This window comes from Lissotriton vulgaris, chromosome 9, assembly GCF_964263255.1.
Source record: "Lissotriton vulgaris chromosome 9, aLisVul1.2, whole genome shotgun sequence".
Taxonomy (NCBI): Eukaryota; Metazoa; Chordata; class Amphibia; order Caudata; family Salamandridae; genus Lissotriton; species Lissotriton vulgaris.
In genome coordinates this window covers 134,050,920-134,077,004 of record NC_141697.1, presented here as the reverse complement: position 1 = coordinate 134,077,004, position 26,085 = coordinate 134,050,920, and the positions used below count along the sequence as shown (strand labels likewise).

General features: G+C 44.4%; 1 long non-coding RNA gene across 2 annotated transcripts in view; it reads right to left on the bottom strand.

The window, feature by feature from the left end:
- Nucleotides 1-309: 309 nt before the first annotated feature.
- LOC147689719 (uncharacterized) overlaps nt 310-26,085 on the bottom strand; it is a 176,427-nt gene continuing 150,651 nt past the window's right edge. For both annotated transcript variants that reach the window (XR_015299893.1, XR_015299892.1), the window contains one exon: nt 310-7,425. This is a non-coding gene — a long non-coding RNA (uncharacterized LOC147689719). The remainder of the gene's footprint in view (nt 7,426-26,085) is intronic.

Sequence of the window (26,085 nt, the reverse complement as noted above, 5' to 3'; positions counted from 1 at the left end):
TCCGATACTCGTCAGGAAGAGAAACGAGAGGATAGATGGCAGCCGTGAACAGGAAAGTGTTTTTTAAAATATTTTTTTTCCTTCACCGGCCTGCCACCCCCGTTCCCAGCCAGCCACCCACCATTCTAAATTGATGTTAAACTCTACATCACATTTAGCCAGGTTGTCCTCCCAGATGAACAAACGACTCTTACATGGCAAACAGGAGGGAGAGCTGTGGGTAAAACTTATGCCACAAGGTATGAAAGAAGAAAAGAACATCAATACGTTTAGTCTATGAAAAAATGCAAGAGTTTTCAGACTGGTGCCTTAAAATCTTACAGTATGCTCATGACCTTTATTGCTGATTGATACCAACACACTGAAATACAAAGCCTAGCAGTATACCATGTGCTTAGTTATCGTTTATAGACAGTGATTACAGAAATGCAAATATTCACAAAGCACCCAAAAGCGAAATTTCAGTGTATTCCTTGTAGCTGCCCATTTCTTCTCATTGGCAAAAATTAAACCAATCAGTTGTGTGCAAATCTATGTAAACTTTAACAAAACAGGTCCGCAATGGTCACCCTAGCTTTTTGCAGGTGTCTTTTACGAAAACGCCTGGAGACTTGTGCAATCAAGAACACAAACGTTCTCAGATACAAAGACCTGCTTTGAGAGAACTTTAATCCTCTAGGTCTCTCGAGCATGAAATGCAACCCAGAATAGTTGTTTTTATCACCTGTACATCTGTCCAAAACACAACAACCACCCTTTAACTTGCTACAGCAGTGTCGGCTGGGGTACTTGTTCTGTTTAAGATCAACAGGAACACTGCAGTGAGTGCAGTCTATACAAGCCGGAGACAGTCTGTAAATCACACAGGGTTATACAGTTTCAGTGCCATGCTCCTGAACTTACAATATTTTATCCCACTTTCCCCACTGGAAAGCAGGATACTACATATATAAAACAAATGTAATAAAAAAGTTAAATTCAAGCTATTGTATATTAGTTCATATTGCTTCATTAGTGTATAAATGCATATCTTATTCATTTACTCATTAATACCTATACATCACTACACATTTAATCATGCATAATTAGAGTGCTAGCTCTATGGGACAGTGGCTCTGCCTTTTCCACTCACTTTGCTGCATTTCATCACAACTTCCTCAAAACACCTATGCAATGGGAGAGGAGCAAAGTGTGCAACTCTCTCGCACTAAGAGGGTCTTGTATTCCAACAGATACCAGGCCAGAGGAGTCTGTGCTTTGTGTACAATACTGTAAGGTTGGTGTGCAACATCCACCCTGCCCAGATCATATATTTTGATCAAATGCACTTACACGGGCTGAAGGGGCTAATCATACTGGTAAATCATCAGCCTACATTAAGAATGAACACCAGTCTTGATCGAGAGTTAACAGGAATCCTAAAAGGAGGCAAGCTCAGTCTAGAATGAAGACTCTCCAACGTGGTACTACATACATCTTTCAGAGCATGATGTTCCTACCTAATCCATCATTCTATTTTAGATCTAAAGGATTGCATCTTTAGTAAACATCCATAAACAGACATCACACTACAAGAGGTATCTTGTCATTTAGCCACCATTTCATTGACCCAGCAGGTTCTGGTATACAATGTGGACAAAACATCGCATTGTAGGTCTCAGAGCACAGCAGGCACCCTTCTTGTCAAAAGATATCAAAAACAAAACCTCAACTCAGAGGCGTTCTCTCGTCGAGTTACGTCCTTTAAGCAATGTTAAGGTCAGTGCTTACCGACTGGTTAGAAGAAATCCGATTCTGAAAAGTCATTCTTAACATTCAGTTCGGTTGGTAAAATCTGAGACGGAAGGGGCGAGATAGTGTACCAGATAAAGGTCTTCATAAATTCTAGAATTTAGGGATAGCAGTAAGCTAGGTAAACATTATTGCTGTCTGAATGGTCTAACAAGAACATGTACTGAGTGATGTATACCATACTTACATGTCAACATTTGGGACTAGCTAAAAAGATGATTTAGGACACAAATCAGGGGTATTTATTTGTTCCCCTTAGCTTGTATGGACGTAGCTGGAATAATAAGTGTGAAAAAGGTCAAATTAAGCTATATTAAAGTAGAACATCTGGGTTGTTGATGTGGCTTCAGAACTTCCGAATGACTGCTGTACAAGCTAAAACTAACCAGATCGTGTGAAAACCAGGTCATCTCTGCTACTTGAAGTTCCCCTGAAAAAATTAGAGCAACTGGAACCATAAATACTACAGCAATGCTGTAAACTCGGACTAAGCCAGCCATTAACCAATGGTTCTAGTTTCCCATCTTGGTAAAATAACAGTTAAATTAAGATATCAATGTTGTGAGAAGTGAACACATTTATCAAACTCTTAATGCATGCCGGTGGAGGACATTAGTTAGATACCTACAGCAGGATTACATAACAATGCTCCAAGCAATTTAAATATCAAGTTTTGAGGTAAATATTAAGCTACAAGTAGAAATATGTTTAAGTCAAAAGAGAAAAAAAAACACTTTTTTCTCAGACCTTCATGGAGTTCCCTCGATTCTGTTCTGTGATACTAAAATGACAATCCTGGTTTTACTTTGGAAACACAATGGGGAATACCTTGTGTTCTAAAACACATTTGTTAATCACTGCTCTGCATCCAGTTTTTGCTGAGCCCTGGGCAACGGGAGGGCCACCTGTGAAGAATTAGTAACTTTCTTTTACAAAAGTACCAGAATATGAAATATCAGGAGGCCAAACAAATGGCAGAAATAAGCTCTACAAATGCTGTACCAACCAGAAATGTTCAGCAATTGAATGTTTGAGTAATCATGGACCCTCTACTCCACTGAGTGGGGGCAATGTTCCAAAGAAGGATAGATCACCATTTCCAACCGCTGCACAAAAACCTTATACATCAGGTTTGACAGATGCAGGGTTCTCCCTTCTAATTACAAAGCAGCAACTGCAGCATCTGGTTGGACTACGGGGCACACGTTTACAATAGATCTATTTTGGAACTAAGGCACAAGAACTCTCATCCCTCTGGGCTTCTTGGCTGCACACCAACCTACTGTACTAGACTGAACAGAGCTGATTGAGCTCTCTCATACATCTTAGACTCACTCCGTTTATATGAAGCTAGCGGACTGTCCCCTGCACACACCTCGCCACACCAAGCACCACAAATGCATTTGGTTATTACCTTTTGATCTACTCTACAGTCTCGCTGAGACAATATATAGCGATCACATGCAAAACAGTTATTGCTACTAAACCTATACAATTTAATAATTCATGTTATGGCTTTGATTGCATCAGGTATTTTTCATGTTCCTATATACTGTGCTATTTTGCATTCCTGTTTCAGAGGTATTTATTTTCTCCTTCATCTAATCTATTCAACATATTTACTTTTTCTAGCACTGTTTTACTGAAATTAACGCTTCTATTAATATTACTACTACCACTACTACTTTCGTGCATTTCGAGTCAAACCCTGTGATGGATGCTCGAGGGCCATCCACAGACATGCATGAAAAGACTCACCACCTCCATAAACGCATTTTAAAAATTTTAGATATATACCAGAGTACAATTTGTTCACTTTAAAAACAGATTAGTGAATCATTTAGACCTTAAAAACAGACGAGTAAATCACTCATTCTTTAAATTAAAAAAAGGCAACCTTTCATTCTTCTTTTGAAACAAAGTCACAACCAAGTCGAGGAATTAAACATTTTCCCCTTAGGTGGGTGGTTAACAGATAGGGTTCAAGGAAACCGAAAGATGCAGTATCCTTTCAAGCAAAACACACACCTACACTTACACATTCTCTCTTGTTTATCCTTTACTCTTCGGATTTCCTATGTTTTAAAAGCAGCATTACCCTTCTATGTAGATAAGCTACGGTTAATGTAATCAGTTTGGAAGAAGCGTGTGGTAACTTCAAACAGTGATGAGCAAAGGACAGACAATCCTCTACTCGCCTGCTCTTTATGTACTCAACTTCAACAGCTTCCAACCTTTGATGAGAACATCACATTCTGCAGTCGCGTGTCCATGCAGCCAAAGTCCCTCCGAGAAGGACAGGGCAGTAGATTAACTACTTGTGGCCAGGAAGGAGGGGGAAAGAGACAGAAGGCAACCAGCGGCCATTTTAGCTCCTAAGAGAAGCATCATCAAGCACCGCCTCCCGTGGTCAGTTCACCTTCAGGATTGGCGAGTATTCAATGAAGGAACCAAATATCGTGGTTATATTTGTTCAAATGTATACAATATTTGTGCAAATGTAATCCGCCTCAGAAGAGAGCCCCTGAAGCAGGTGCTTTCTGCCTAAAATATCAGCAACATCAGAAGTCACAGGGAGAGCATATCTCTGTTCCCTCACTCTTGCATGAAACTCTTGTTTGAAGACCGTGCTTGCTGCAGTCATAGAAACATTCACATTTGTTCTAATAAAGGCTTTGCAGTTTTCGTGGGCCCATTTCAGACTAACTAAGCCATGCGTTGTCCATAGAAATGAATGGTTGCTTTTTAACTTCAAAGATACTGCATCTTCCTACTAAATTAGTGACACTTTCTCTTGCTCTTTCACGCTCATTTTTGTACAAATAGTTTTTTTTTGTCACTCTGAAATTGTAAAAATTACACCTAGGATATCATGCACTGGTCCTAACGTGGCACTATCTGCTACAAAGCACTAATGCTTATGGAACTATACACAATTCAAAATGGAAGACATTGGTGATTTTGTTGTTCTTAGACAACGTGTTACATCATTTGTCCACAAGTATTAAAATATATATGTACAAACATACTGATATATTGCACATGCCCGTCATAATTCTGTTTTTTTCGCGGGAATGGGGTCAGATAACCACTGATAAATTCTCAAGGGAAAGAAGAAAGCTTACACATTAAGTGCAGGCTAAATGGCCATGAGTGTTCACGTTTAGAAGAATAGTGTTACATTTAGGATACATGGGCTTGATGATCTCTTGGGCTTGCTCACGATTGCCCCAGGGGGTTCTGCAACACATAATTGATTCAATTTCCTGTGCCATAGTCTATACGGTCAGGGGGCAAGTAGTCACTTCTCTTACTGAGATGCTGGAGCGTTTACCAGTGGGGAAAGTGCCCGAACTTGCTTCACCATCTTTCATGGCAGAGGGACAGCTTTCAGGCCTTACAATCCCTGTAACATAAAGGCCTGCTTTCAACAAAAAACATCGACTGAGACAAGCCCATGTGACGCATGCGGAATTTTCACTTAGTAGAAACAACTGGGTGGGATAAATGTCAGATTTGGTAAGATTTCTAAAAGGTACCTCTAGGACCAGTTGGACATTTTCGGGCTCACGTTTACAATTGGAGGACAGAGGCATGGGCCTCCCGGCCTCCTGAAGGTTTGTCTTAACAGGCTCTCTACAAGACCATTTAATCGCTCACTCATAAAAAATAGTGCTTCAAACCCTTTAAGGGACCAGTAATGGCAACTACAAAAATGATTTTTTCAGCACCTCAATCAGAACTGCAGATGCTTACGCTGAAGAACAGTGCAGATTATTCCCATAGAGAACCTTCTGACATCAAGCAGCTTTTTTTCTATGTAAATTCTTCGAGTATAGTAACAGTAGCTTTTAGTCGTCTCTCCATTCCTGGTGACCGCATTACAGTGCAGTGTGTTAGAGATATAGATGCATAAAGCCAGCAAAGATTCGGTTACAAAGCATGGTCTAAAGGCAGGAGTAAATCAACTGCGGGTAAAAGCAATTATCAAGCCTCGTGGTATCAGTCCGAATCCCGATTTCGGGTTCAGGAGGGCAGATTTTTCTACCTGGGGCCATTAACAATGCCATGCTGGTTTCCTGTAGCCACTCGTCCTGGGCAATGGTGAAATGGGTGGATTCATGTCTTAAGAACCCCACTAACATTTTGGATGCAAAATAAGGATTGGAGAGGACTAGAGAGAAACACTCTGCAAGCACCCACAAGGAGGTGACTCTCTTTGTTTTCCACTTTGCAGTGGAAGAGAAAAGAAAGAAAGACATCGTGTTCTATCATTCATCTGACTTTCCCCAGATACTCAAAGATAACATTTGACATTTACTAAATTTGGATGCTAAACCTAGGTCTGGGCAATTCTAGTCTGCTGTCCTTTTGGAATGCAGCACATCTCAACATACCAAGCTACCCTTTGTCAGTGGTGATAGTTTACAGATTCTCCAACAATTTACTGTGATTGAAGACAAGAGATATGTTCATGTTTGCAATAGGAGTGTCATTGCCAGTGTGCCAACTCAAATGGGAAAATAATCCTATTTTTTTCTATAACTCACAAAGCATGCTTCTCTGTCCAGATCTTCTCCAAGCTAACCCTTTACCTGCTTGTCATTGTTTTGTCGTTCAATTATACATCTCTTGCTTGGGCTAAGCATTGAACTACAGTGGCTTTTCGAGAAGAACAATGTATGCAAAATAAACCTCAAGCATCACTGCAAATCACATGAACCAGGTACAATTGCCTAAAAAATGTTAAAGCAGGATCCACAACCAAACCGAATGACCTTTCTTCCACTGCGAAGGGGATAAGTAACATCTCCAAAGAAACTTGCTTTATGCCTTTGACACTTTTCAATCAGGGTTGTTCACAATAATCATGAATGTCACTCGATTGCCCATCGTCCTTGCCAGTCCAGCTTTCCCTGCAAAACAAACTCAACTAAAAGAAACTATTATTACTGTCTACGCAACAAATTTGCTTAGTTGAATTGCGCCAACTGGCCATCACACTGCACACAGAAACCCGGACACATGATTAAAATATTGGTTTCTGTGCATACATGGCAAAGGCGGTGAAAGCAAGCCACTTGCAGACGCTGTTCTTCCTCCATTGTGAGCTACTCGCTCTGCTATGCTTTACATTATCAGAAATGAAGAGTGTGTTGGGTTGCCTTGTTGGTAATGTCCAAAATCACCAGCTTAGAAGACCATCCAAACAGACCGCTACCATCATGCGGTTTTAGACCTAGGCTGCTGTTCGGTGGAGTTACTGGATGGTCATATCGACATCAGAGAATTAATTGCAACATTACGGGGGTATGGATCACTGGTCGATCTTTAGATCCGAATTCAACTTGCATATTTCGAGGTAGTCCAGGAAGGGTACTATGTTTCAGTTGTTTCCTTTCTATTTGGATTAGTGGAAAGGCTTTGAAAGAGAGTGCCCAGCATTAGAGGCACAGCAAGGTCTCATGATCACATAGGTTTGTCTTCAAGTCTTCTTTAGGAGATGACAGACTGGGGTCTCCTCAGGTGTATCCGAAGGTTGCGGTCTTTGCCTCTGTGGTCCACGGAAGCATGGCGATGCCATCACTCACATTGGGATCATGTGCTGCTCTGCAACAAACTGAGGAAATCAACCTAGAAACAAATGATAGGATAAGTAACAGGTACGGAACATACTGCAAAGCCAGAAAAAAAGTTTTTGAACAAGAAAGGCAGTAGAAAAAAGCAAACCTAAAGAGGATAGCTGGTTAATAGAACAAACTAAACTCGGACAACCAATCCTTTTCAGAGTTGTTCTCCAACGTACGTGCATAATGTAAAAGCCACCCCTACATCTGTTTAAATCAAACAAATCAAAAATAACAAGTCATCCTTTAGTATTCCTTATATTATCCACTATTCACAATCACCCAACATTCCACTCAATACAAAGCCGAACTGACAGTGTGGAATGTAGTTGTCAACTCAAAAATAGTGTGCCAATCATGCAACGGTAATAGTAGAAATTGTATATCTCTATTTGTTCAAATGTTTTAAATGATTTTATCATTATTAAAAACAAGAATCACAAAAGATTTGTTCGCATATATTTCATGTCTATGTACAGAAAAAAACAACACTAATAACAAACAGCAAAGAAATTGCCACAGAGCTGAATGTCAAAAATAAAACCAATAGAAGGAAGAAAGAAGAGTATTAAAAAACAATACACTTTGTCATCACACAACCATATCCGTGTTTAAGAGGCATTAAGACTGGAAACCCCATGTATTCACAATTATTAAATATCTATTGTGCCGCCAACAACACGGGTTAGGTATCAAGGTACCAACGCGTTTTCAATGGTGTTGTCATAAGACCATCTTTATCAAGAGCGTGAATTAACTCAAATGGTATACATTAAGTAAATCAATGCAGTACACCCTCTGGATTGTACAAAGTTGCTTGTAGGAGCACAAAAAAAATGCTTCCTATAAGATACACTACTTTATATTCAGTTATTGATCTCACCCAAAGCTCTTAAAGATGAAGTCTTTCAATATTTAATCTGCAATTAGTGTATATATATATCCGCTGTGGTTTCTTTTCGGATATACTGAATAGTAGTACCACAACAGCTCTTACTCATGAATAATCTTTAAACTGTCGCAAATTAGACGATTTATATTCTAGAATATATGCTCCAACATAATAGAATACTCCCAGTTATCCCACTTCATCAACTGGGTCCTAACGCCAGGAATCTGGCGCTGTTCCGCGTCCGGTCTTAGGTTTTCAGAAACGGTTCCCATGCCTGAATACTTTAAAGACCGGATGCGGAACAGCACCGGATTCCTGGCATGAAGACCCAATTGATGAAGGGGGAGAACAGGGAGTATTCAATTACGTTGAAGCATATATTATAGAATATGGCAATGCTCTAGACTGTGGTCCTTGTATTCCTGTGCTTCTTTAGCATTTGATCAACGAGTTTAGATGAGGCTGCAGGTGGCACTATGAAAGGCCTGTGGCCTAAGACCACTCCCCTCCATGTCCAGAGGAGAACACAAGATATTTCAAACAGGCCATTAATGGTGAGCTGTCCAACTCCTTAACCCTTTATGGAAGCTTCACTGCATTTTAAAGAGTTCACTTTTAGTAGCCCTCATGAAGGAGGATGATCAGCACCACCGAAAAACATACCAGATGTCTTGCCACTGTTTTTCCTCGGACATCCTGGGAAAATGCTTTACAGAAAGGATGATAGAGATGAGTGTGATACACAATGGAGGATATGTGAGAATCTCAAACTGCACAGTTCCATTACCACGGATAAATTACTTGAAGCTTAGTCCAAAATCAGGAATGTAAGAATTTCAGGAAGGGAACAAGACCAGCTATCCTCCCTGAATGGGGCAGTAGGGACTGAAAAAGTAAAGTCAATCAGATAAGTTGGGGCAGGAGGCGCCTGAAACTATACGGTAGGCAAACATCGATGAAAGAAGGGAACTAACACTCCACCCCAATAGACACCCATTTATCTGCTAACACAGAGCAAACTGATCTCCACAAAATAGACACAAACTGCTCACTGAAAGCGTAAATATGGAACTTAAGGGATTGCCAAAATAATTAAATGAAAACCACAGAGTGAAGCAACACTCCAGTTTCCCAGAAAAAAACTCACATAACCAGGTTTAATTAACCAAGACAGTGCATCATACCCAGTCTCATTAGAATACGGACGGAAAAAGAGAACCACCTTAACAGATTTAATTTACCTCCCACTGCCAACATCCTTTCTATTTATTTATTTAAGTTTATAGAGAGCTCAGCTACCCTTAGGTTTCCTGGCGCTAAAAACCAACAAAAAGGGAGGGGAAGTCAAAAGTCATAAGAGAGGAAGCTACATGTTGAATAGCCAATTTTTTACCTGTTTGCGAAATCTGAGATAGTTGGGTTCTTTTCGTAGCTGATGGGGAAGAGAATTCCAAAGTGAAGGGGCTAGCCAGGCAAAGGAACGGCCTCCCATTCTGGCTTTTCTGATCCTTTCCCCCTTCCCCCTACTAGAATGAGGCAAGGTAGCATAATACAAGCCATCCAATTTGGACAGAAAGTGAAGAGCCAAATAATGACCGGAAAAGACAACTGGACATGAGAAGTCCAGATTGGTCACAAAGTTACAGAAACGGAGATAGAGTTGGGGAGGGGCAGAGTGAAAGATTTAGAATCAATCAGTTACCTTACTAGGAATCAGATAACCATTTTGAGAGGATACCAAAGGCCATGAACTCAAGCTATGGGATTGACGAAAAGCCAAGCACATGTACAGTGCTGGTCATACAGGCCGGGTTTGTGTGAAAACAGTGCATAGGAAACGCCTAATAATAATCCGATCAGTGGAGTTTTAGCAATCTTAAAATCCAAGAAGTCCTCAGAAAAACCACACGAAGGTGTTTAAGACCAGTTGTTGAAAGGGACTAAAATCGAATCAACTGTGACAGACTTGGCATACAATCAGCCATTTGCTAACACATGCGAGTTTTATTGATTGATTTATTGGATTTGTAAGGCGCTCAGCTAGCCAAAAAGGGTTTCCTAGCACCATAGCAGACGGAGAGCAAGAAACGATAGCAGTGAGCTGGAGTTATTGATCAAAAAGCCAGGTCTTAAGAGTTTTGCGGAAGTGGATGTAGTTAGTTTCTTTGCGAATGTTAGGAGGGAAAGTATTCCAGAGGGAGGGGCCAAGGTAGGAGAAAGATCTCCCATCCATCCTGGAAAGTTTAACCCGAGGTACAACAAAGTTGCCCGTGGTTATAAAAGGTAATTGACGGGAGGGAACATAGGGACAGACAAGTGCTTGAAGATATAGAGGGGCAGTACCTGCCTTTATTCTAAACATATAGCTAAGGGCTTTGAACTTGATGCGGTTCTCCACCCTCAGCCCATGTAGGTCCCTCAAGTGTCCGGAAATAGGGGAGGCCCTTGGGATTCTGCATAGGAGTCTTGCTCCAGAATTCTGAATTAGTTGCAGTCTGCGGATCTCGGCCTTGTTAGAGCCCAGATATAAGATGTTGCCGTAGTCGAGCCACGAAGTAACTAGGGCATGGACTACAGTTTTTGGGTTGAGATAGGCAACATCCAGAGAATTTTCTTGAGCCATTTCAAGATGGTAAAGCATAGAGCTGTCAATTTAACGGTTTGCTGATGCATGGACAGCGAGTCGTCGACAAGGGCGCCCAGGTTCCGAACATGGCTAGTTGGCTTGGGGAGGTTACCCATCTCATCCGGCCAGTGAGATGGACACCAAAGATCTTTGTTTGCCCAGGATAAGCACCTCAGTCTTCTCACTATTAAACTTCAGATGATTTTGGGTCATCCAAGTTGAAATGTTACGGAGGCCCTGCTTTAGACAGGAAGGCGTCAGAGGGTTGGAATATGAAAGGGAGAAGATAATCTGAGAATCATCAGCGTATGTGAAAAGAGTTAGGCCAGCCTGGTCCGTGATGCCTGACAGAGGTCTGACATACAGGTTGAATAGCAGTGGGCTCAGGTTCGAGCCCTGAGGCAGGATGTGGCTGAGAAGATTTGAAATGTACGAGTGTCCAGGAAGGAGACTAGCCAGTCCAAGGCAGAGCCGCATATGCCAAAGGATTTTAGGGTGTAGATAAGCTGCACTAAGGTCCAGCAAAATGAGTGCGACTGTCTGTCCTTCGTCGAGATACTGGTGACCATTGCATGTTTCCACTGTGCAGGTACAGTGGATTCACGCAATGAAGCATTCAGATTAGGAATCACCTGCAAGTGATGGGTGTCTAATTGTTTCATGATGGTAATGGGTAGGGGTCTTTAGGCGAACCAGACTTTATACTGTTCAAAATAGTTATGAGTTCCTCAATATTAAGGAGTGGCCAACAGTCTAGGTAAGCTGTAGTAGCAGTGGACTTTATGGTGACCTCATGATCTGAGGCTGTAGTGATCTCTGATAAAGGTGAGAGCAAGGTCGAAGTTCCACTATGGGCCGAAGAGGGCTGCTTAGGTTCGAGTTAGCCATTTCCATATAGATTTTTTCTGTGAAGAATTGAGCAAGATTGTCGCATTGTTGATCGTTTAATGGCAGAGGATTGGCAACTATTTTAGAGCCCGCCAATTCTTTCACCACTCCAAAAAGAATTTTTGAACGATTGGTGGCATCAGTGATGGTTTTAGAAATAAAGGTGACTTTAGCCGTTTTACATACGTTATGGTAATTATTTCTAGCCTTCACGTGAATGAGTCAATTTGGGTGCATAGTTTTTTCGCCATTTGCGTTCTAGTGTTTAACATTTAGATTTCTCTATTTTAAGCGAGTCATTGTACCATGGTGCAGCAGGACGGTGGTTATTGGAGTTGGGAGGATGAAGATTATTATTTCTATGCCTGAATTAGTTTCATGTGAGCATATGCATTTTGTAAAAGGAAAATGCTATTTACCAGTACCCATCTGTTCTTGGCATGTAGAGCTGCAGAGTTTCACACTATGCATAGATGGCCACCTAGTGTTGGGCCTGGATGTTTGCAGTTTGTTTTGTCGTAGAAAAGTCTTTGGAAGTCACAGGATAGGTGACTCCTCCTTTGGATGATACTGCTCATGGGCATTGGCTCCATCCCCAGATTGTTTTTCGCCATTAGGGAAGTGATGGAGCTGTACAAGAGGTAGTGATGTCCATGTGATTTGTATCTAATTAAGATAATACTGGAACAGATAAAAGTAGCCGGGTCGGCGTATGTAACTCTGCAGCTCAACATGCCAAGAACAGATGCATACTGGTAAGTAACATTTTCAGTTCAAGTCATATGAGCTGCAGATTACACACTATGCATAGATTGTATAGCAGTACCCACAACTAGGGGTGACCACCAGTATCTGTTGCAGTTGTTTGAAACAGTGTTTTTAGTACAGCCTGGCCCACAGTGGCTTGTTGTTTAGTTTGCACATCTACACAGTAATGCTTTGTGAATGTGTGTGGTGTAAGTCATGTAGCTGCTCTGCATATGTCATCTAGGGGAATGTTCCCCAAGAATGCCATTAAAGCCCCTATCTTTCCTATTGAATGGGCTTTTGGAGGAATTGTTAAAGTACGTTTGGCTTTCTGGTAACATATTTGTATGCATTTAACAATCCATCTGGCGATCCCTGATTTTGATATGGGGTTGCCTTTAGGTGGCGGTGAAAAAGACACAAAAAGTTGTTTTGTTTTACGAAAAGTTTGTGTCTTTTCGATATAGTACAGTAATGCTCTTTTGACATCTAAGGTGTGTAGAGCTCTTTCTGCGACTGTTTGAGGCTGCGTGAAAAATACTGGCAGCTCAACTGATTGATTTAGATGGAATGGTGAAATGACGTTAGGAAGGAATTTAGGATTAGTACGAAGAACCACTTTGTTATGATGCATTTGCAAAACATGTTCTTGGATGGTAAATGCTTGTAGTTCACTAACTTTTCTGAGAGAAGTAATTGCTTCTAGGAAAGCTACTTTCCAGGTTAGGAATTGCAGTTCACATTTATGTAATGGTTCAAAGGGAGGACCCATTAATCTTGTAAGAACAATGTTCAAGTTCCACACGGGTGCCGGTGGCGTTCTGGGAGGAATTATTCTTTTGAGTCCTTCCATAAAAGCTTTTATAGTTGGTACTCTAAAAAGAGATAGATGTTGTCTATTTTGTAAGTATGCTGCAATGGCAGCAAGGTGTAGACGTATAGGCTAAATTACATTTTTGAAGGTGTAATAGATATCCTATGATGTGTTGAATAGACACATCTAAGGGATTTATCTGGTTGTTTTGGCAGTATATAACAAAGCGTTTCCATTTAGCAGCATAAAATGCTCTAGTAGTGGGACGTCTAGCTTCTTTAATGATGTTCATGCATTCTGGAGGAAGGTTGAGGTAACCAAACTATGACCTCAGGAGCCAGATCGCTAGGTTGAGCTGATCTGGGTCCGGGTGTCTGATCTCTCCATGGTTCTGTGTTAATAGGCGTGGAGATAGGTTTAGTTTTTGGTGTGGAACTACAGACATCTGCAATAGTGTGGTGTACCACAGTTGTCTGGCCCAAGTTGGAGCGACTAGAATGAGCGTCAGGGAATGTTGTTGTAGTTTGCTTACCACTAACGGAAGTAGTGGGAGAGGAGGAAAAGCGTACGCAAATAGTTTTGACCAGTTCATCCATATCGCATTGCCTTTGGACAAAGGGTGTGGGTATCTGGCGGCAAAGCTTGGGCATTTTGCATTTTCGTGGGTGGCAAAGAGGTCTATCTGAGGTTGTCCCCACATTTGAAAGAACGGACGAAGAACTTACGGATGAAGAACTTGCGGATGAAGTTCCCACTCGTGGATCTGTTGTGTTTGTCGACTTAGCAGATCAGCCATAGTGTTTTGTACTCCTGGGACGTGTTGGGCTAAGAGGAAGATCTTTAGCGGTATAGCTCTCTCCATATCTGCTGTGCTAACAGAGCTGGAGAGAGTGTGTTCCCCCTTGTTTGTTTATGTAGTACATCGCTGTCATATTATCTGTGCGGACTAAGACAGTTTTGCCTGACACTTGCATTTAAAATGCTTTTAGGGCTAGAAACACTGCTAGCAACTCCAAATGATTGATGTGGAGTAACTTTTGTTGCGGTGTCCACCTGCCTTGCATGGTGTGATGCAGTAGGTGAGCTCCCCAGCCGGAGACCGATGCGTCCGCTGTCATGACCATTTGCGGAACTGCCTCTAGAAACGGTCGCCCTTTGGAGAGGTTTTTGGTGTTCCACCATTGCAGAGAACGATAAGTCCGACCGTCTACCAACACAAGGTCTGTTAGTTGACCTTGAGCCTGGTTCCATTGGCGTGCTAGAAACTCTTGAAGTGGACGCATTTGCAGTCTTGCGTGAGGTACTACAAATATGCAAGATGCCATCATTCCTATAAGCTGCATGAACACTCGAGCTGGTAGAGAGTGTTGCGGTTTGAATTTTGTTAGCAGAGTTTGTACACTTGTTATCCGGGCTGGAGAGGGATAAGCTAGTGTTAGTTGGGTGTTTATTGTAGCACCAAGATACTGTTGTAAGTGCGAGGGTTGCAGGTGCGATTTGGTGTGATTTAATGTGAATCCCAAGTCATGAAGCAGTTGAATAGTAGCGTGAGAGTGTTGTACACACTGGCTGTATGAGCTGGCTTTTATGAGCCAGTCGCCTAGATATGGGAAGACATGAATATATTGTCTTCTTAGGTGTGCTGCTACTACTGCTAGGCATTTGGTAAACACCCTTGGCGCTGTTCTGACTCCGAATGGGAGCACTTTGAACTGGTAGTGCTGCCCGTCTAGCACAAATGAGATATTTCCTGTGCGCTGTGTGGATGGGAATATGGAAGTAGGCGTCCTTGAGATCTGGGGTGACCAGGAAGTCGTTCAGTACCAGAAGTGGAAGGACTTGTTGGAGTGTGACCATGTGAAAATGGTCCGACTGTATGTAAATGTTTAGAGGCCTGAGGTCTAGGATGGGTCTTAAAGAGCCGCCCTTCTTTGGTATCCGGAAATATAGTGAGTATACTCCTTTGTTTTTCTGATGCTCTGGAACTATTTCTATTGCATTTTTCTGCAGGAGGGATAATACCTCCTGTCTGAGTAGTGTTAAATGTTCTTGTGACATTGGACGTTGCTTGGGTGGTATGTTGGGGGGTGGATGTTAGTACTAGACAGTAACCTGACTTAATTATTTGGAGCACCCACCTGTCTGATGTGATGTTTCCCCAAGCTGGCAGGTATTGTTGAAGTCTTCCCCCGACAGGAGTGGAAGGGAGTCATTGGGTAGGGGTAGAGGCAGAGCAGGAGTTGATATTTTTACCTCTGCCTTTGTTATTGTTACCCCTGTAACCACCCCTTTGGTAGCCCTTGCTGTAAGTGGACGGTGTAGGGGCTTTGTACGAGGTAGAAGCTGTGTCCGAAGAGTATCCCCTGGTGGCACCTCGATAGGATGAGCGACAAAATGAACGTCTGGGAGCCTGCGACTGCAGGGCTCCCATAGATTTGGCGGTATCTGTATCCTTTTTCATTTTTTCAAGTGATACATCTACGTTAGGTCCGAATAGGTGTTGCTCATCAAAGGGTTGATTAAGAATGGCAGTTTGTACTTCAGGTTTAAACCCTGATGTGCGTAGCCAGGCATGTCTACGTCATAGGACGCTGGTGTTAACTGCCCTAGAGGCAGTATCTACTGCATCCAGTGCACACCGAATATAGGTGTTTGTGATGTTTTTCCCCTCTTGGATAAGTTCATTTGCTCTATCTTTGTACTTATCAGGGAGGTGCCTCATTAATGATTCCAATTCGTCATAATGTGCCCTGTCGTATCTGGCTAATAATGCCTGTGTATTGGCGATACGCCACATGTTTGCTGCTGGAGACGCTGTTCTTTTCCCTGATGCGTCAAGTAGCTTATACTCTATCTGGTGGTGGAGCTTCACCTGATGTTTGTGAATTTGCTCTCTTGCGTGCATTGGAAACTACAAGTGAGTCTAGTGGTACAGGTCCTTTAATATATGCTGGGTCTGATGGAGCAGCTTGATATTTTTTCTCTATGCGAGGGTTAATGACCCAAGTTCTGACTGGGTCTTTGAAGACTTCAGGAGCATGCTTAATCACTCCTTTAAGCATTGGTTAAATGGATGAGGACCTTTGTGCACTATCAAAAGGTATCCATTAAGAAGTCTTCATCTACAGGGTCTGTATGCATGTCTACCCCATGATATTGCACAACCCTGTGAATTGATTTAAACTCATAGTGTCTTCTAGTGGGGAAGGCCTTGAGGGGTATAGGTTATCCTGAGGGACATCAGGGGTGTTATAATCATCCCACGGGTCCGGTGATCCTGTGGGAGTAGCTGGATCAGGCATGTTACCCCCATGTCATCAGAGCCATCATCCCTGTTGTCATCGTCTGGTATGATAGAGGATGCTGGGGAATGTTGTGGTATGGGAGGATGTGGTGATGGTACAGGTGAAAGAGAAGGGGAAGGCAGTCTTAAGGGAGAAGTAGCCTTGTCCTTCTTTGAATGCGGAGCTGGAGCTGGTGTGTCCAGTGGTCGCTTTTTGAAGCCAAAATCAGCTGTCCAGTGATTGGATCTTTAGCTAGAGTCTTTTGAGCAGGGTCTGGATGAGGTAAGTCCTCTGCAGGAGGCCGATCTTTTGGTGCGGAGGAAGGTTTTGGCACTGGTGCAGTTCGCTTTGGCTTTTTAGCAAAGTCTTTAACCGGAGAAGCAGGAGTCTTTTTCGGCTCAAAAACTTTTTTCGGTTCCGAGGGTTTTTTCCTGCTCTGGTGGTTTTTTCGAATCCGAAGCGGGTTTGCTTGGATCCGACCTGGGCTCGGTGCCGAAGGAGTAGTGGTATGTTTCGGCACCAATGGTTTGGATGTCGGGGTGGCCGGTGAAGTTGTCTTTTTCGGTGCTGGTAAGTGTGCGCCGGCACCGTGCGAAGGCCGACTCGAGCCAGTCGCCTGAAGGCTTCATTAGCTTCTTAGCCGGCCCGAAGGTGGGGCAGTAGAAGCAGTGTGTCGGTGTGCACCCGAGGGCGAGGGTGTGACCGGAGCCTTCTTTGGGATTGTCGAGGAAGGGTTGGGGGTCGACGGTCATACTAATGAACCGCTGTGCTGGAGTGATGTCCTCGACTTCGGAGTCTTCTGCCTCGGAATTGCGGTCGACGTTTTGTTCTGGAATGTTGACGCCTTCCTCGAAGATGTCGTCCGGAATGGAAGCTGAAGATCGAGCCATTGTTCGTCTCGCTCTTAGGTCCCGGATAGTCTTCTTGGAGCGGAAAGAGGCACTAGCGGAACAGTCTCTGGCCTCGTGCTCCCAGGAGAGGCAAAGGTTAACACTTCATGAAGGTCGGTGTGGGGAAACCTCGACCCACATTGAGGACACTTTTTAAATGGCGTCCTTTCCATGAGCTGGAGTCGAGGCCTAGTTAGGCTCGAAGGCAGTCGACGACGACCGGAATCGAAGAGTAGCGTTGACTGAAAAAGAATTCGAAACTTAATTTCTGTAAGTTGGTGAGGATTGTGCGCCGAAGGAAATCAGTTCCAACATGGAGCGCTGGAACCACATCCGAGCCCGGTGGCGGAAAAAAACAATCTGGGTGCCCATGCGCAGTATAATCCAAAGGAGCAGTCACCTATCCCGTGACTTCCAAAGACTTTTCTACAACAAAACAAACTGCAAACATCCAGGCCCAACACTAGGTGGCCATCTATGCAAAGTGTGCATAGTGTGTAATCTGCAGGTCATATGCCTCGAACATAATATTTTTGGTTGTGCAATACATACAGCACAAACCTTTGCACACAAGTAAAGTAAAAGTCCCCCATAATACAGCGGGGTAAATAGGTCATTCACACTTACTATCAAACACGATAGGTACAGGCTTCATGATAGTGGGCAAGGAAGGCAGTTCAACGCCTTTTTACATGCTATTCATTTGTGCATACTACCACCATTTTCCTCAGATTTTTTTTTTCCAGCTTCCACGTGCGGTATGCAGCTGTCATTTAGCTTTAATTTCAGTTTCTCGTTTCAACTTAGCCTTATTTTTTTAAAGGTGGTGCGCACATGTTTATTGCTTTAATTTCTGCGAATGAAACTACTCTTTTGCTTTACTCTAATTATAAACCGCGGCCCTGCATCTTTGACACAGTGCGATTAGCTTGCAGATTTGATATTTAAACAGAGTCTGTGCTGAAGTCGGTGAGAGGTTCACTTCTGCCTGAGTCATCATAGAACGCTGCTGCAATGCAGTCCCGCTGTCACGAACCTTCATCCTGAGAAGGAAGATGAAATGCGTTACTTACCTGTAACTGCAGTTATCCAGTATTGGTGTCTTTCATAGATTCACATGCCTGAATCATTCCCCGTCGTCGAGACGGGAGTCTCCGGTACATAGAAAAGTAATGTCCTATAGACATACATAGATAGAAGTAGGCCTAAGGGCCTCACCTTAGTAGCCTATCTTTGTCCTTTTGTAAAAAGGACCAAACTCTAGAAGAGAGCCAATCAGCTAACACCTCCCTCTAGAACCTTCCTGTCAGGAGCCTCAGTCTCTCAGATTTTCGTACGCACCAAGCTAAGTAGGCGTAGCACTGATAGAGAGATAGGTGAGTCCTTCCCAGGGAGGCGGGAGGGTTGCATGTGAATCTATGAAAGACACCAATACTGGATAACTGCAGTTACAGGTAAGTAACACATTTCTTATCCAGTATTATGGGTGTCTTTAATAGATTCACATGCCTGAATCAGAGTAGCAAGCAATACCTTGTGCACATTTCTGATGGAGCATCATATACAAGTCATTAGATAATACATACCATGTGACTATGAACCATCAATAGACATCAACAAAAACAGTAAGAGAGAAATGTGCATACCAGAAAAGGATGGAGCGATGGAGGGAAGGCTCACCTCACTGGAATAGATGGCGTAACACTGCTTGCCCCACTGCTGCACCCTTTATCAGCTCTGCAGCAAAGCAGTAGTGCTTTGTGAAGGTATGAGGCGATTTCCATGTTGCCGCCCTGCAGATGTCAATAATTGGCACTCCAGAAAATAGCGCCATAGAGGTTGACATGGCTCTTGTAGAGTGCGCCCTGATTTTAGAGTGCAATGGATGTCCAGCTCTGTCGTGGCAGAAACCAAATTGCTGAAGAGATCCATCTGGAGATGCTTTGCTTGGACAGTGGTAGACCCTTTCTTGGTCTACTGAAGGCTATGAAAAGTTGGTTGGATTTCCTGAAATGTTTGGTTTTATCAATATAAAAAATTGTAGACACCTTTTAAGGTCCAATGAATGCAGCGATCTCTCAGCTGCGGTGCTGGGATTTGGAAAGAATGATTTTAGAATCACTGGCTCATTTAAGTGGAAATCCGACGGAACCTTAGGAATGAACCTAGGATTGGTCCTCAGAATTACTCTGTCATCCCTAAACTGCAGGAAGGGGTCCTGGATGGAAAGAGCCTGCAGTTCACTGACTCTCCTTGCTGATGTAAGCGCAAAGAGGAGAGCTGTCTTCCACGAAATGTATTTCAGCTCTGCCCTGTGAATGGGTTCAAAAGGGTGTTTCTTTAGTTGGTTAAGAAGAAACAAGTTACTTACCTGTAACTTTAGTTCTCCGGTATTGGTAACTTTCATAGATTCCCATTGCTTGTATCATTCCCCGTCGTCGGAATGGGAGCCTCGGTAATATATATATATATATATATATATATATATATATATATATATACACCTAGGTAAATACACCCTAATAGGTGTAAAAAAGGTAAAAAATTAGGCCTAGGCCTCATTATCTTTTGTAGCCTATTGGTGTTGTTATGTAAAAAGACCCAAAGTCACCTTAGCAACCAATCAGATCAGCCTCACCCTGTAGAACCTTCCTGAGAAAGCTCAGAGCCTCAGATTTTCGTAGCTGTTGCTTTGCCACATAATCACCTAGCCCTAAAGTGAGCTTTCCCAGGGGAGGCGGGTGGGCGCATGGGAATCTATGAAAGTTACCAATACTGGAGAACTAAAGTTACAGGTAAGTAACTTGTTTCTTACTCCAGTATTGGAACTTTCATAGATTCCCATTGCTTGTATCAGAGTAGATAGCAGTTAGCATACCCCAAACATTTCGTGCATAGTTACAGAATCATTATAAACTAATGACATCACAGATTATAACAACCATAAAGCAGTAACAAAGCATAAGAATGAAATGTTTGAAAAAACAGGAGGAGGGAAGAGAGGAAAGCTCACCTCTTATTGGAAGAGATTTCTCAGGACTGCCTGTCCTACAGCCGAATCCTCCTTTGCAGCCGCCTCCAGGCAGTAATGTCTCGTGAAGGAGTGCGTACTGCTCCAGGTGGCTGCTCTGCAAATATCCTTTATGGATACTCCAGCGAACAGCGCTGTTGATGCTGAGATCGACCTTGTGGAATGTGCTTTCACCTGTCCTTGTAAAGGTTTGCCTGCCGCCTGGTGGCAGAACCGGATCGCACTTGTTATCCATCTAGATATCCCTTGTTTTGACAAAGGAAATCCTTTCCTTGGGGCTCCGAAAGCCACAAACAGTTGGGGTGATTTTCGAAATCCAGCTGTGCGTTGTAGATAGAATTTCAAACATCTCTGAACGTCCAGAGAATGAAGAGTCCTCTCCGCCTGGGTTGAAGGTCGAGGAAAAAAAAGACTTCAAAACCACTGGTTCGTTAAGATGAAAGTCTGTCGGTACCTTCGGAATGAACTTAGGGCTCATCCGTAGGATCAATGTATCATTCTTGAACTGCAAGAAGGGTTCTTTGATGGTTAAAGCCTGAAGCTCTTCTACTCTCCTTGCAGAGGTGAGTGCCAAAAGAAGTGGCACTTTCCATGATAGGAACTTCAGGTCCGCTTTATGTACCAGCTCAAATGGCGGTCTCATCAGCTGAGCCAGGACCACATTCAAGTGCCATACCGGAGGTGGGGGCCTAACTGGCGGAAAAACTCTAAACAGTCCCTTCAGGAATTGTTTTATTACTCTTGCTGACAATAGAGAGGGGCCCGATCTTGTCCTCCTATACCTGGAAATAGCTGCCAAGTGGACCTTGATAGAAGCATGAGCCAGACCTGCTTGTGCTAACGATAGAACGTATGGTAAAAGTTGATGCGGAGCTGACGAGAAAGGATGTACTTTTTCCCTCTGACACCACAAATGGAACCTCTTCCATTTCGCTCTATATGTCTTATTGGTGCTAGGGGCTCGTGCCTGTGCCAAGATGGTCCTGCATTCCTCTGGGATGTTTAAATCCTTAAACTCTCTGTATTCAGGAGCCAAGCCGTCAGCTGAAGCGAGCTCGGGTTCGGGTGAAGAACCTGGCCGTCGTACATCGATAGAAGTGTCTGTTTGGGTTGCAGATGAATGGGTTGTGTCTCTGATAGAAGCAACTCCGTGTACCAAAACTGGCGAGCCCAGGCAGGCGCTATTAGTATCATCCTGCACCCGTCCATCTTGAGTTTCTTGAGGACTCGAGGAATCAGGGGAAATGGCGGAAAGGCGTAAACAAACGCGCCTGACCAGGACATCGAAAGGGCATTTCCCAGTGACCCTCGATGGTGTTCCCTGCTTGCGTAACACCGGCATTTCTTGTTTCCTGGTGTTGCAAACAGGTCGATCGCTGGGGTCCCCCAACAGAAGAAGATGTCTTTGATCACTGCGTTCTCCAATTCCCACTCGTGCAAGACTGCTCTCAGGCGGCTTAGTGTATCCGCCTTTGTGTTGCATATTCCTGGAAGGTGTTCTGCTACGAGTGTGATGTTCTGCGATATCGCCCATTCCCACAGTATTTGGGCTTCCTGTGAAAGCAGTGGCGATCTTGTGCCTCCCTGCTTGTTGACGTAATGCATTGCGGTGGTGTTGTCCGTCCGCACCAGGATTGCTGAATCTGTAATCCTTGGGAGGAAAGCCAACATTGCCAATCGAATAGCTCTTAGCTCCAGAACGTTGATATATAGACGACGTTCTTCCGGAGTCCAGTGACCACTGACCTGGAGGTCTTGCATGACCGCTCCCCAACCTCGAAGAGAAGCGCCCGTGGTAATGACCTGAGGAGCCCGTGCAGCCTTGAAACTGAGTCCCACAGTGAGGTGAGATCTTTTCATCCACCATGAAACCGACAGTTTCATCCGCTGGGTAACCGTCACCCTGTCGTCGAACGAACCTTCCACTTGTCTCCACTGAAGGTCCAGTTCCTCCTGCAGGGGGCGCATTCGCAGTCTGCAATGCGGAATCAATTGAATACAGGATGAAATCGACCCTAGAAGAGATTTGTACATCCTGACTGTCATCCAACTTCTCTTTTGGAAACGGGTGGCTGACGATATGAGTTTCATCTGTCTCTCTTCCGATGGGTAGGCTTTGCACTCCTGAGTATCGAGTATCGCTCCCAAGAACTTCACCGTACCTGCCGGCTGAAGAACTGATTATTCCTTGTTGAGTTGTAAACCCAGATGAATTAAGAGGTTCAAGCATGTGCTCACTGCCTTCGATGCCTCTTGTAAGCTCGGGGCCTTCAGCAGCCAGTCGTCTAAGTACGGGAATACTTCCAGCGACTGTCTCCTCAGAAATGCTGCTACCGGTGCCAGCACCTTTGTGAATATCCGAGGAGCGGACTTTAATCCAAATGGGAGCACCATGAACTGGAAGTGACTCTTGCCTACTGTAAAGCGAAGGAAACGTCTGTGAGCTGGATGGATCGGGATATGAAAATAGGCATCTTCCAGGTCTAATGTTGCCATGTAGTCGCCTGGGTTCAAGAGGCGCAATATGTCCTGGAGTGAAATCATCCGAAACTACAGTTTCGTGAGATAGGTGTTGAGCTCCCTCAAGTCCAGGATAGGACGCCACTTTTGCTTTGTTTTGCGGATCAGAAAAAATCTCGAATAGAAACCTTCTCCCCTTTGTGATAGGGGAACATGCTGGATCGCCCCTTTTTGAAGCATTTGTTGAGCTTCCTCTTGAAGAAGGCTCAGATGTTTCGAAGTAGTGGCGTGGGGAGCTCTTGTAGGTGGAAATTCCTGGAATTCTAGAGTATGCCCATTTCGGATGATGTTTAATACCCACTGATCCGATGTAATCTCCTCCCAGCTGCTCAGATGTTGTGATATCCTGCCGCCCACTGGAGATCCCAGAAGCGGAGGAACAGTTGGCAGAGTCAGGAGGCCGCTATTGACGCTTGCCAGCGTCCTTGCCCTGACGCCCCTGTCGTCCACGAGCGTTCTGGCGAGAGAAAGACTGGGATTGCGACTGCCGCTGATAGTATTGATGTCCGTACTGAGGCCTGTACGACTGCGACTGCTGTGAATATCGCTGTTGCTGATAACCTCCTCTAGGTGAAGTGAAGCCTCTTCCTCGTGCTCCACGGAACGGTGTCTTCCTATATTGCAGGTTCCCCAGAGCCCTTGCTGTCTCTGTGTCCTTCTTTATACCCTGCAGGGTCTCATCGACATGTTTCCCAAATAACATGTCCCCGTCAAAGGGCAAGTCCAAAATCCTATTCTGGACCTCTGGCCGGAAGTATGTAGCTCGCAGCCACCCTTGTCGCCGAAGAACCGCTGCACTGCCCAGAGCACGGAAAGAGATGGTGGCGATGTCCATCGCGCAGTCAATCATCTCTGAAGAGGAACGCGGTCCTTCTTCCAGAAGTTTCTGTGCTTCCGCTTTCTGGTCATCTGCTAGTAGATCCACATAGTGTGCCACATCACTCCACATCTGGCGGTCGTATCTTGCTAGGATCGCCAAGGCATTCGCCGCTCTGACCAACAAGCTAGCCATCGACGAAAAACGCTTCCCAGCGTTGTCCAACCTCCTACCCTCCTTGTCTGGCGGAGTCGTGAGGGTGGCCGAAGGATTCCGCGACTTCTTCTGTGCCGCCTGCGATATGACCGAGTCTGGTCTAGGTTGTCCAATCAAACAAGCGGGACTGTCATCAGGAGCTTTGTATTTTTTCTCCAAGCGCGGAAGAGTTGGAATGACCGTCGCTGGGGTCTGCATCACTTTCTTCCCTTCCTCCCATATGTGCTCTACAATGGGAATCGAGCGCACGGCCTTACGGTATGCCTCTTTAAAATCGTACAAGAAACAATCCGTAGATTTTGTAGGCATCGCTAACTTAAAGCGCGCTGTGGCTCTTTCCATCAAACTGAAGAAACCTCCTACATCAGCCGGAGGCGAGTCAACCGGGTCTGGCACTGGTGAAGCCGGATCCGGAGCTATATATTGGTTCCATTCACTATCCTGGTCTTGATCTTGGTTCTGCCCCGTTTCATCTTCATCCGAGGTATCCACTTGGACTTGCCGAGGATATTCCCTCTCATGTTCTTCCTGTGCAGGCCGTACTGACTGTGCTGCCACCACCTGCGGTTGAACCTGTGCTTGACCTTCCACAGGTTGCGACCCTTGTCTGCTCCTATACTCTTCCAGCATTGCCCTTAAGTCTGTCAAAAGAGTCATAGGCATCGTTACCATGCCCTGCTGTGGTTGGGTTTCCTGGTATGCAACTTGTCTTTCTGGCCGCTGTTCCTTTTGATAATAATACTCCTCATCCAAATCCGAATCATGGTACTTCAGATTCAATTGAGATGGACTGTAAGCATCCCCATACATCTCATTCTCCTCTTCTGAGTAGTCATCTTCATCCAACAAAAGGGGTGGAGGTAATGAAGGTACTTTCCTTGGAGAAGTCATATCTGGGGTTATCCTCCTCCTTCTGCTGTTTCCTGGCGCTCCTGTCGTCAACGGCGTTGAAAACAACTCCACCGTTTCCTTATTCTGAATCGTCGTCGACGAGAGTCCCTTCACCGTCGACGGCATCGTCGACGGAACCGTCATCGTCGACGGACTCATCATCGTCGACGGGATCGTCGACGGAGCTGTCATCGTCGACGGGATCGTCGACGGAGCTGTCATCGTCGACGGGCTCGTCGTCGTCGACGGGATCGTCGCCATCGAGATTGCCACCGTCGACGGAATAGTCATCGTCGACGGGATGGTCTTCGTCGACGTGGTGGTAACCGTCGACGTGGTCATCGTCGATCCAGTCTTCGTCGACGGAATCGACATCGAGGTCCTCGTCGACGCTCTCGTCGTCGTCCTCGTCGTCGCTGGATGGCTCGTCGACGACTGAGGAGAAAAAATCACGTCAGATGCCTTAGAGTCCTTCTTGACCCCTGTAGAGGCCTCTACAGTCGGTTTTTTGACGGACTTGGCTACTTTAACCTGGTGGGAAGGCCCAGCCGAGCTCTCATCCAGTTTAGCCTTTTGCACCTGCAGTGCCTGCCTTTCCCTCTCCTTTACACTCACGTGAGGAGATTCGATAGGCCCTGGCTTGCCAGACCTATCAGAGGTCCCACGCATAGCCTTTAAGGGGGGTTCAGTTGAAATCTCCACAGACGATCCGCCCCTCTTCAATGAAGTCTTTGAAGATGAAGATCTGGCATCTTCCTCATCACCAGAAACCACTTCATCCCTCCTTTCCAACTTTCTAAGCCACAGAAGCAGCCGTCCTTCACGATCACGGAGGGTTTTCACAGACATTCTCCTACATATACTACACCCATCAACCTTATGGTCTGGGTATAGACAGTAAATACAGTCCTTATGCTGGTCTTCTGTATAAAGTCGTTTTTTGCCACAAGTGGCACAAGACCTGAAAAGGCTCTTCTTTTCCTTATCAGCCATGACAAAGCTGAAAGAAATCCTTCAAGAAAAACTGTTTAAACAGTACCTCAAGTTGAAG